This window comes from Canis aureus, chromosome 22 (assembly GCF_053574225.1).
Source record: "Canis aureus isolate CA01 chromosome 22, VMU_Caureus_v.1.0, whole genome shotgun sequence".
Taxonomy (NCBI): domain Eukaryota; kingdom Metazoa; phylum Chordata; class Mammalia; order Carnivora; family Canidae; genus Canis; species Canis aureus.
In genome coordinates this window covers 7,614,174-7,627,038 of record NC_135632.1, presented here as the reverse complement: position 1 = coordinate 7,627,038, position 12,865 = coordinate 7,614,174, and the positions used below count along the sequence as shown (strand labels likewise).

The 12,865-nt window shown below is 38.9% G+C and overlaps 1 long non-coding RNA gene across 2 annotated transcripts in view; it reads left to right on the top strand.

The window, feature by feature from the left end:
- The first annotated feature begins 2,342 nt into the window (after positions 1 to 2,342).
- Positions 2,343 to 12,865, top strand: part of LOC144293719 (uncharacterized) — a 61,006-nt gene continuing 50,483 nt past the window's right edge. Inside the window, exons 1-3 of one of the 2 annotated variants that reach the window (XR_013360952.1) lie at positions 2,343 to 2,608; positions 4,033 to 4,097; positions 7,208 to 7,357. This is a non-coding gene — a long non-coding RNA (uncharacterized LOC144293719). Of the gene's footprint in view, positions 2,609 to 3,568; positions 3,732 to 4,032; positions 4,098 to 7,207; positions 7,358 to 12,865 lie in introns of those variants that run through there. The other variant, XR_013360953.1, reaches the window with a different exon arrangement.

The window sequence follows — 12,865 nt, the reverse complement described above, 5'->3', positions numbered from 1 at the left end:
GGTGTGGATAGTCTTTTTTTTTTTTTTTTTTTTTTAATGGCAGAGTCTGTATAAGTGGTTAATGTTCTTACAATCACAAACATACACATTTTTCAATGTTCGGCCACTGTGTCAATGTAGAAATTTAAAACTTGGTGGAGGAAACTTAGTAAATCCTTTCTTCACATTTTTATTATCCTCAAAGGTCTTGAACACAAACTGAGTATTTACTAAATAATGCTTTGTGGTTCTTGAGTCAAATGTCATTAAAACTTGATATGTTGAGAAAATTGACTAAAGAGAGCTCCAAATCAAGGGGAAGAAATATTTCTAGAACTTTCCATGAGCTGGTATGTCTTCAAATTGAAAAATATGTAAATATGAATTTCCTTGACCTCTTCACGGAATAGATGTTTTTCTTTGAAAAAGAATTATTCATGTACAATTACTTATACCGTAAAGAACTCTCTTTGGTTCCATCCTTAGCTAATAATTACAGGGCTATTTTCCATTTCCATCTCCAATATTAACATACCATGACATACAACACCTGACCCTATAGAACCAAAAAGGTCTTCAGAAGCCTCCACAAAGAACCTGAAGGCTAAAAAGGGAACAATTCTTACAGAACATTTTGATGAGAAAATAATGCCAGGCTCTTTAGGGACTTAAAGTTCAAAGTCCCTAAATGTATAAATGCGAAATTGAGACTTGAGCCATTATACCATTTGCTCGAAGTTTTTAGTGGCAAGAACCACTTGTTTGTTTCAACAAATACTTATTGAACAACTATTCCATAGCTGGTGCTAAAGATATTTTGGAAAAAAGAGATGCAAGACGCAGTTCCTGCACCCTCAACCCCTGCCACAAGGTGTTCACGGTCTATGGGAATGGCTACTCAGTAAGCAGACATACAGAGTGATAGGTCTCTTGCTAGAGGATGCCACAAGGTGAAGCCCAAAATCCAGAGAGCAAGAAATCATCTTTCTGGATTGACCCTTTGCTGGTTCTTGCAAAAGGCAAAGTTGCTGGTCAGGAAAGGAAAAGATCAGAAGTAAAGGGACTGGCTCCTTAGCTCTTCCTGTGTTCGCATTAGACTAAGTCTACTATTAAAATATCTGTCTGATATCAAAGTATTGGGTTTTGAATTTTGTTTTTATCTGTGAATGATTGTATCTCTAAGTCAGAACATGGTGCTCAAGGACTGAAAGCCACAAAGGGAAGGAAACCCAAACCAGCCACCTAAAAAAAAAAAAAAAAAAAAAAAAAATCTCACACCGACCACAAGAGGGAGCAGGTTAGAGACGGCTGAATTTGGGCAAATCACTCACCACTCCTACTAAAAACTATGGGCAGGCAAGCAACCAAGTGTAGCAGAGGAGGGGCAAAATCCACCCTAAAGACCTCTTTGCTTGCTGGGTTATTCATTTCATCAGTCTGTGTTCTTTGCAACAATCACTTTAACATGCAGGTAGAAAATAAGAAGTCTTCAAAAAAGCATATGTAAAACACAAATTCATTAATTCGAGCATTTCTTGAGTTGTTCTTCTTTGCCATGTAGATTTTTAAATGACATTTTAATCATACTTTTAAACCTTTTAAAAGGGATTTGGGTCTTTAGTTTGTTAACACATTTATTCATGTGTTTATCTCTGCCCTACTTTGAAGGCGTTCAGTCTAGAAAGACAATTACATCAAGAACAACCTCAGTGTGATACTGTGTGATACAGTGTGATTTCAGACAAGACTTAATCAGTGTATAGAAGATGGAGTCCGTTGCATGAAGGGGACCACTAGTTAAGTATCTCTTGAAGGAAGGTAAAAAGAGTGCTTGGAGAACACCCTCCCAACAGGCTGTATAAATGACTCTAAGCTATCAAAAGTGGGATTTCTGGATATTTCAAATTTGTGTGTGGTGCCACAGTGTGTAGAGTTGGAAGGTGATATCAGAAGTTCATTCATTCCTTCATGGATGCTGTGGGCTCTTCCCTGCCTTCCAGGCTCTAAACAACTGGTTCTCTGGACCTCTGAAAGGGAGACCACATTTTTTTTTTTTTAAGATTTTATTTATTTATTCATGAGAGACACACAGAGAGAGGCAGAGACATAGACAGAAGGAGAAGCAGGCCCTATGCAGGGAGCTGGATGTGGGACTCAATCCCAGGACTCCAGGATCACGTCCTGAGCCGAAGGCAGACGCTCAACCGCTGAGCCACCCAGGCATCCCACATTTCTGACCAAAATTTAGGAACTGTGGTCTGACAAATACAAATGTCATTAGGAGGAAAATGAATGGAACGTTTAAAATCAGTATTGTCACGGAGAATTCAGAATATACGGTTGCCATAAACCAGCAAGATTCCATGGGCTTCCTGCCGGGGTGCTGGGGATGAGGTAAAGAATCATCCCTCATAGATAAAGAAGTCCTTTGGCCTGACGATTAATAAGATAAGCAGCAAATTGTGAATCAATTACCTGGTCACTTCTAGCCTAGTTCAAACTCATTCCCTGTCAGCTGCACTCACTAGCTTCAACCGACGCCAGAAAATTTCCACTGACTATGGATCCTACATTAAGAATATATTAAGAAGATCAACCAAGGAACTCTACTTGCTGGAAAATCAAGAAGGTGTTTCTGTTTTGTTTTGTTTTCTCTAATCTACGCCAAGTCTATATTTATATTTATAATATAAAATATTTATATTTTCACCAGCTTTTACCGAAAGAATTCTTCACCAGGTATTTCTAACTCTCCACAATCTGACACATGGTCAGATTGCATTTTCCCAGCCCTTTTTAGTTGGCTCAGGCCATGTGAATATTTCTGACAAACAAGTTGAAGAAAATGAAATAAATCAGAGCATTTAATTGCTGTTTTGAGAGTCTTCAGAGCACTCTGTTCTCTCTGGCACAGAGGTCAGCTATGCTCAAGATGGCAGCTGCTCTGTCAGCCAAGGCCCTTGAGTGATGACAAAAAAATGTAACCTTTCTCTCAGGGTCTGCAAGCCAGGACTGATTTCCTTCAAGCCGCATTCCCAGAGCCTGGTGTTCTCAATAACTGCCATTGGTTTTTCCATAGCACCCTAAAACTGTAACAGTATCTCTACCCTTCCCCTCTCTCTTAAAATCACAGGTCATTGTCTTCAAAGGCCAGATTCAGTCAGTCCCTAGTTGATTTCTTCCTTTAAAAAAAAAAGATTTTATTTATTTATTTTGAGAGAGAGAGAGTGAGCAACGAACGAGGGAGTAGGGGCAGAGGGAGAGGGAGAAGCAGGCTCCCCACTGAAGAGGGAGCCAGATGCAGGGCTCTATCCCAGGACACTGGGATCATGACCTGAGCCCAAGGCAGATGCTTTAACCGGTTGAGCCACGCAGGCGCCCCACCTGGTTGATTTCTTGGAAGTGTCTTTACCCATACAGGAGATATTTTTCCTTATCACAGCTTACGCAGTCAGTAACTGCAGAGCAGGAACTGTATTAGAGAGAAAAATCACAGCACAGGTGACCTCATGGAAGGAACACCAGAGCACTCTAAGTATTTCTTTGATTCCAAATTCTCATGACGGAAATAAGAGTGGACAATGTGGTAATTACTAAAATGTACTGAAGCCTTACTGTGCGCCAGGTGCTATCCAAAGTGCCTTTCACGGAGTCCTCACAGCTCTTGGATGGGGATATGATTACCGTCAACAGCTGAGGTTATCAAGGCACAGAGAAGTTGGGTAACTTGCTCAGGCTCACCCAGACAGCAGGTTAGAGGGTCAGGATTTAACCCAGGGCAGCTTTGCTCCAAAGTGCATGCTTTTGCCCGTTACTCTATTTTGGCTGCCTCCTCGTGTCAGGAATTTGGTGGGGGACAGAGAGTATGTTTTAATGTTTTGGGTGGAGCATTATTAAGCTTGAGATGTTATAGGGCTTGAGGAGATAGTGTTTTAATTCTTCTGTAAATGATTTTCATTTAATGCCATTTGCCGAACTCCTAGTTTTGAAAGTTACTCATATCTTTCCTTTTAACTAACTTTTCATATATTTTTGTCTTCTCTCTGAAACCAGATTTTAAGCTCTGAAGACAACTTTTTTTGAAAGCCTATAAAACCTACTACAGTATCCTTCATACAGTAAGTGTTCAGGGATTCGTTGCTAAGTTTCTGAGAGCAGACAGAATTCCATCACAACCTTCTCTCTCTCCTATCCTGCCTGGAGTTTGTTTGTTTGTTTGTTTGTTTTAATATTTAAAAAAAAATCCTTCTAAAGAGCACTTTTACGTTTACAGGAGAGTTAAGAAGGAGGTAGATTTCCCATATACTCCGTGCTCCCACGCATGCATATATCCCCTACTATACATTATCAAAATGTACCATATCACTCACCAGAATGGTACATTTTTTTACCAAGGATGAACTACACTGACACATCATAATGACTCAAAGTCTGTGTTTTGCATTAGGCTTCCCTCTTGGTGTTATACATTCTATGAATTTAGATAAATGTATGATATATATCTGTCCTTGTCATATCATGCAGAGTATTTTCACAGCCCTGAAAATCCTCTGTACTTTGCCTGTTAATCTTCCTATCCTACCCCCACCACCCCTTTCAGCAACCAATGATCTTTATATTGTCGCTACGGTTTTACCTTTTCTAGAATGTCATATAGTTGGAATGATATGGTATGTAGCCCTTTCAGGCTGGCTTCTTTCCCTTAGCAATATGCATTTAATATTTCTCCATGTCTTTTCATGGCTTCATAGCTCATTTCTTTTTAGTGCTGAATAATATTCCATTCTTTGAAAGTACTTCAATTAATTTATCCATTCACTTGCTGCTGGAGGACACCTTGATTGCTTCCAAGTTTGGGTGATTGTGAATAAATCTGTTATAAACATCTTTGTGTAGGTTTTCGTATAGATGTAAATTTTCAACTCTTTTGGGTAAATGCCAAGGAGCATGTTTGCTGGATTGTATGGTGTGTGGCATCTTTTCGTATGCTTCTTTGCCATCTGCATATACTCTTTGGTGAGGTGTCTGTTAAGGCCTTTGGCCCATTTTAAACCAGGTTTTTTCTTTTCTTATTGTTGAGTTTTGAGAGTTCTTTGTATATTTGGGATAGCAATTCTTTATTGGATGTGCCTTTTGCAAAATTTTTTCTGGTATTCTATGGCTTGTCTTTCCATTCTATTAATAATGTCTTTCACAGAGCAGGGTTTTTTTAATTTTAATGAAGCCCAGCTTATTAGTTATTTCTTTCATAGACTGTGTCTTTGGTGCTGTACCTAAAAACCCATTGTCAAACTCAAAGTCATCTAGGTTTTCTGCTATGCCGACTTATAGTTTTCCATTTTCCATTTGGACCATTTGAATTTTTGTGAAGGGTGTAAGGTTTGTGTTTACATTCTTGCTCTTTTTTTTTTTTTTTTTTTTTTTGCATGTGGATGTCTAGTTTTTCCAGCACCATTTGTTGAAGAGACTATCTTTGTTCCATTGTATTGCTTTTGCTCCCTTGTCAAAGATCAGCTGACTGTATTTATGTGGGCCTATTTCAAGGCTCTCTATTCTGTTCTCCTGGCCTCTTTGTTAATTCTCTTGCAAGCATCACACTGTCTTGATTACTGTTGCTTTACAGTAAGTCTTGAAGTTGGGTAGTATCAGTCTTCTATATTCTTCTCCTTCAATATTATGTTGGCTGCTCTGGGTCTCTTGTCCCACCATATAAATTATAGAATTAGTTTGCTGATATTTATAAAATAATTTGCTCAGGTTTTGATTGAAACTGGGACTCTTTTTAAGTCATCCTTTGACCTCCTTGAGATAAGCAAACTTATTTTTAAAAAGTCCTCTCACTTCCCCTCTCCTCCTTTCTTCTCCTTTTCCTCCTTCCTCCTCATCTCATTCTTATTCCTTTTCCTCCTCTTCCTCTTCTTCTCTTCCTCTATTTCTCAAGTGTGGCCCAAGACCAAGAAGAGGGTAGAGTCAAAAAACAGTAGAGACAGTTTATGCCTGCCAGACTTAAAATTTTAGCTGCTATGTTGGGGATGGGATTGGACCTGGAGGCAATTGGATGGCATGAAAAGGAATTAGCACACAGGCTGGTATTCTGGCTTTACTGCTAAGTATCTGGATGTGTTATATAAGCCACTTGGTCAACATGGGACTCCATCTCTCCATCTGTAGGAAATAATAATAGCTAATATTTGTTGAGTACCTATTGTGAATTCAGCCACTGTTCTAAGAGGTTTAGATGGAGGAGGATGGCCAATGTTTTTCACACTTTACTTTTATTCAGGGACTCTCCTTCAATAAAATAAAGTCTCACATGGCTTCCAATACAAAGAGCAGGTAGGAGGGGCATACCTAATTTATTTATAAATTGAAATATATAATATTTCTTCATGAGAAATTGAAGAGATCAGTCTGTGATCTCTATTGCTTCAACCTTTGATCTACATTTGAGTATCATGATTTTCTAACTTAGTTTTTGAAAGAACTACAAATAAATTCAGTCAAATGCTTGTGGATCTCCTAAAGCACTTCTATAGGATCCTTGTTTCCACAGAGCACAGTTTAAAAGCCTCTGGGTAAGTTTATCTCTGAGGTCTCTTTTGAATCTCATATTCTCTCTGAATCTGAGCTTGGGTCAGATGGCTAAAACTGCTGCCAAGAACATACACAAACCAGACATTCTTCTCTTCCATGAAGAAATAGGTTTCTTCTTCTATTTTCTAATAGATCAATGCCTAATACTAAAAACCTATTGTTACAACTAGTCTTGATTTAGGTATTGCTCTGTCTATGACAGTCATAGCTGCTTTGAGTTTCAGCGTGGACTCCCAGTATATAAATCTATATGTTTGCAGAAGTATCAAGTCAAGCTCAATAAAATTTGTAAGCCAGGGGACCTGAAATCCAGTGAATAAGAAGTTTGAAATAGTATCACATAATGAATTTCAACAATGCTCCTTAAATGAAAAGAGGAGTTCCCATCCTACTACATGCCTATGTGACCATGGCCAGTCACTTTATATTTTTGGAGCCTAGTTTTTGATCAGCTGCTCTGCCTTATATCTCCAGTGCTTCTTAGCTATCAGCAGGGCTGGCCTCATGGACATATATACCCTGTGTATGCTCTGGGCCCCACTTTCAGAAAGCCCTGTGCTTGGTTTAATGCTATGCCGCTCCACATTGAAATTCTTAATAATTTCATTTTTGAACTTGCATTTTGTACATGAAGTCCAATGGGTGCACATAAACAGAAGAGATACATGGAATATGCATGTTCACTGCTGCTGTTCCTTGCCACCCCATTTCCATTGCCTTCAAGATGCCCACTGACACAGAAGCCCAGTGAACCCACAATGCCCGAGAGTACATCAAGACCCATGTAAGTACAAAGCAAGTATGTTATGTCTACTACTGAGTAAGCAGGAGTGCTGACAGCTCTGAGAGGCCAAGCTTTCTATTCAAACTAGAACTTGCTTCAAACTCAGAAAGAAGACAATGGTTCTCTAAGATACATGAATGAATGATCAAGGAATACGAACATATTCTTTGTTACTCATATCATTTCTCTATGTTAGCCAACTGCTTATGCTGAAAATGATGACAGAGAAGGAGAGGTAAAGGTCGGGCAACCCAGGAGTCTTTCTCTTTGCAGCCATTCCTTGTTTAAGAGTAAGCTGAAGGCAAAAAAGTGTTGGTAGAATGTGTGAGTATCAAGAAGTTCAATTAAAGCAGTGGAACTAATTTTGTACAACTTTTCCACTGTTCTGGCAAGAACAAAAATACATATGCATGCGCAAGCTATGAAATACAAATTGTATAATTTTGGTAATTCTACATATGACTTAACTGTTCTCCTAGTTGCATTTAAAACTGGCTTTACATGATATAAAATGAATGATAAAATTTAGGATGAAATTTTATTTTTTTAGAACAGCATTAGATAGCAAATAAATGTTATGGTATACTTGTATAAAGCTAATAAAATATGTATAAGATCTATAGGAGGGAAACTATAACACTCTCATGAAAGAAATCTAAGTAGATCTAAATAAATAGAGATTATTCCATGTTCATGGATGAGAAAGCTCACTGTTAAAATGTTAATTCTTCCTAACTTGATCTGTAGCTTCAATGCACTCCCAGCAAAAGTCCTAGCAAGTTGTGGTGATTGACAAACTGATTTTTTTTTTTTTATTGACAAAAAGATTCTTAAGTTTATAGAGAGAGGCAAAAGACCTAGAGCAGTCAACATAATTATGAGAAGGGCAAAGACCTAGAATGGCCAACATAACACTGCAGAAGAACATTGAAGAACAAAGGACTGGCACTATACAACTTCAAGAGTTGCTATAAATCTATGTTATCAAGATTGTAAGATATCGGTGAAAGAATAGACAAATAGAAAAATGGAACAGAGTAAGAAGTGCAGAAATAGACCCACACAAATATAGTTAACCAATCCTGACAAAGCTAAGGTAATTCACTGGAAAAAAGATAGTCTTTTCAATAAATAGTACTAGAACAACTGGACACCTATACACCCCCCACCCCCACCAAAAGAATCTAGATCTTGACCAACTTTTCACAAAAATTAACTCAAAATGAATCATAGACCTAAATGTAAAATACACAACTATAGAACTTCTAGAAGTTAATGCAGTAGAAAATCTAGGTGTATGGAAAAATCTCCCCTAGTTTCTCCTTTATTCTCACACTCCTCCTGCAATGAACTTCACTTCTCACACAAAATATGTGGGTTTTCCACGCCTCAAGCAATTTTCTGACAGCAGCAGGTGTCCCACATAGTAACTCAGTTTTGACACTATTTACCTGGAGACCGAACTGCATTCCCCCTCAACTTCAGAGGCTAAACAAAAGTCCCAGGTTGTCACCTGTGTTTCTGACTGACCAGCTATGAATTGAAATTCCTACAATCCCCATCTTGGGTTCAATAATTTGCTAGAATGACTCACAGAACTCAGGGAAATTTCTACTTACATTTACTGATATACTATAAAAGGATATAATAAAAGATACAGAGGTATGCCCAGATGGAAGAGAAGTGTAGGGCAAGGTATATTAAAGGGTCTCAAATGCAGGAGCTTCTGTTCTCATGGAGTTGGGATGCACTACCCTCCCAAGCACATGGATGTGTTCACCAACCCAGAAGCTCTCTGAACTCCATACTTTGGGGATTATTATGGAGGCTTCCTTATGTAGTATGATCAATCATTAACTCAATCTCTGGCCCCTCTCTGCTTCCTGGAGGATGGGGAATGGGGCTGAAAGTTCTAAACTTCTAATCATGGCTTGGTCTTTCTGGTGACCAGCCTCCATCCTGAAGCTGTGCAGGAGCCAACCAAGAGTTGCCTCATTAGAACACAAGATGCTCCTATTACCCAGGAAATTTCCAGGGAATTAGGAGTTCTAATCAAAAATCAAATATTAGAACAAAAGTTGCTCCTAGTATTCTCTCTTATAACTTAAGACAATTACGTGGGTTTTAGGAGCTCTGTGTCAGGAATGGGGACAGAGGCCAATGCATATATCTTTTATTATTTCATACTAGGTGACCTCGGGTTTGGCTGAGTTTTTAAGATACAACACCAAAAGCATGATCCTTAAAAGAAAAAAGATTGATGTTAGATTTTATTAAAATTAGAAACTTCTGCTCTGTAAAAGACACCATTAAGAGAATGAAAAGATAAGCCACAGACTAGGAGGGAGTATCTGCAAAAGACATTTCTGAGAAAGGAGTTGTGTCCAAAATATATAAAGAACTCTTAAAACTCAACAATAAGAAAACAAGCTAATTAAGAAGTGGGCACAAGATCAGAACAGACACCTCACCAAAGACATACAAATGGCAAATGAGCACGTGAAAAAATGCTCAACATCATATATCATTAGTAAATCATAAATTAAAACAGTGAGATACCACCGCATACCTAAGCTGGTATGGCTAAAATCCAGAACACTAGCAACATGAAATGCTGGCAAGTATGTAAGAGCAACAGGAACTCTCTTTCATTGCTGGCGAAAGTGCAAAATAGTTCAGCCACTTCTGAAGACAATTTTACAGTTTCTTACAAAGGCAAACACAGCCTTCCAGAATGATCCAGCTATTGCACTCCTAGATGATTATCCAAATGAGTGGACAAATAATTAGAGTGAACTCTAATGTGAATTATAGTCTTAGAATTATGTATCAATATTGGTATCTTTCTTTTTTTAAGATTTTATTTATTTATTCCTGAGAGACACACAGAGAGAGAAGCAGAGACACAGGCAGAGGGAGAAGCAGGCTCCATGCAGGGAGCCCAATGTGGGACTCGATCCCCGGTCTCCAGGATCACGCCCTGGACTGAAGGCGGCGCTAAACCGCTGAGCCACCGGGGCTGCCCTCTATATTGGTTTCTTAATTAAAATATATGTACCACACTAATGCAAGATGTTAATATAAAGGAAACCTCGGGGCTGGGACAAGGGATATATAGAAACTCTGTATTTCTGCTTGATTTTTCCATAACCCTAAAACTGCTCTAAAAAAGTCTATTAGTTAAACAAAACAAGAACATGACAAGTTGAGAGAGAGGGCATGGGATAAAAGAGAAAGCTACATAGTTTAATACTCTAATAGCATTTTTTTCTTTTCCTTTGAATAAGTGACCCCACGTTTTCACTTTGCCTTTGTGTCTGAAAATTATGTACCCGGCCCTGTTTATCACTGTATGAATAATAATAGCTAATGTTTGTTGAACACAGTTTATGCACCAGGGACTATGCTAGGTACTTTTCATATATTATTTCATTTCATCTTTACAATAACCCTGAGAGATAGGTAATATTTTCATGCGCACTTGTAAATAAGGAAATCAAGATTTAAGAAGTCAAGTGTTTTGATCAATGTCACTTAGCTGATAGGACAAAGAATCCGATTTGAACCAAGCTGCCTGATTCCAGAAACAGTTCCAGAATAACCACTGCCATCTTAGATTTCAAGCCTTTTGAGGTACTTCTTTTGCTATGTTTCTGACCTCCAAATATAAACTTCACTGATTGCAATGCTCAGGCATCTGCCAGAGGACAGTCTTGCAATTTTAATCATCTTGGATGAAATGTGGAATATTCCCAACCAGCAGATACTTTGAACAAAACCTCTCAAATTCTTTGGATGATGCAAGCCACATAAATGCACAAGAAACTTTACGAACATTATGGACAGTACTTCTTTAGAAACCCATAAATCATGAAGGAATTAACTTTCTCTAAGGAAACACACGCTGTATATATAGAGAGAGCAGACCTCAACAATCTTGATTTTTGAATCGAGAAGGCACATGCTAGATTTGAACATCAACAACAAAAAATTGAAATTAATCCTCACAGCGTCTTTGGATAAGTTCTTTTCCATACTTCCTCCTGCTTTTTTTTTTTTTTTTTTCCTTAAACTTGCTCAGCACATAACTATGGGTTTAAGCAAAGGAGATCTTTTCATCTGTGCGGGTTTTGAGGCGCAGTTGTCCATACAAAGTTCAGGGCTCTCTGCCAATCTCACAGGTTCCAGCTCTGCAGCACAGATGTATGCCTCAACTTACCGGGTCAACTCAGCTCTGGAGGAACCGATCTTTCTCATAGTAACTGCTGATCTTAAAAGGAATCTGATACGAATGAGTCTGCTGAAGTGAGCTCTGTACTTCTGATGGAAAACCACATCTAACTGAGCGGTCGAGCCTGTCATAAGAGCCTTTGGAGGTTTGAAGTAGATGTTTTTAATCCTGCTGTGATAGAGTGAACTAGCCCATACATCTCTGCTTCTTTGGTGCATGATGGAAGCATAGAGGATATGTTATGATAAAAATCCCAATTATGCCTTCCACCATCTGTTAATAACATGTGCTTGTGGACACGTTGCCAGGAAATATCAAGAACAAAGGAATGAGAGGCTCTCATTCCAGAGAAATGGATCTCGGCTCCCACTGTGGCTCACTGGTTTGGTTACAGATGTGTCCACGTCCTCGACACCCAGCCCCATATAGCACAGAAGGCCATGGCCTTGGGGAAGACTAATCCAGGCCTGTTTGGAGGAGGACTCCGTGGCAAGCAACACTGATGTTTTTCTTAGAGTGTTTCGAAAATACAGTTAAAACAGAGAGAAAGCACCAACTAGCTTCCACTTCATATATGTATATGAGAGTTGCTCACTAATATTTTTTTTTAAGATTTTATTTTATTTATTCATGATAGACACAGAGAGTGAGAGAGAGGCAGAGACAGAGGCAGAGGGAGAAGCAGGCCCCATGCACAGAGCCCAATGTGGGACTCGATCTCGGGTACCCAGGATCACACCCAGGGCTGCAGGCGGCACTAAACTGCTGCGCCACTAGGGCTGCCCACTAATAAAGATTTTTAAAAACCACAATGCTCCTTGAAGAGAAGGCATGCACATGCCATGTCTTGAATCAAGTTATATGAAAAGATAAAACTTACTAAATATCTTGGCTGGAACCATCTATCTGATCACATCGGGGGACTTTTTTCTTCAAAGATGATTGAGAATAGCTAGAAAAGACCTAAAACAATCTGTAGAAATAAGCAGTAACTTTGCATAGATAATTAGAACCCACATATAGGGATCCCTGGGTGGCTCAGTGGTTAAGTGCCTGCCTTCAGCCCAGGGCGTGACCCTGGAGTCCTGGGATCAAGTCCCACATGGGGCTCCCTGCATGGAGCCTGCTTCTCCCTCTGCCTGTGTCTCTGCCTCTCTCTCTCTGTGTCTCTCATGAATAAATAAATAAAGTCTTTTTTTTTTTAAAGAACCCACATATAAAGCAATATATTGAATTATTGGTTTCTATTTCCATTTAACTGAACTAGTATCAGAGCT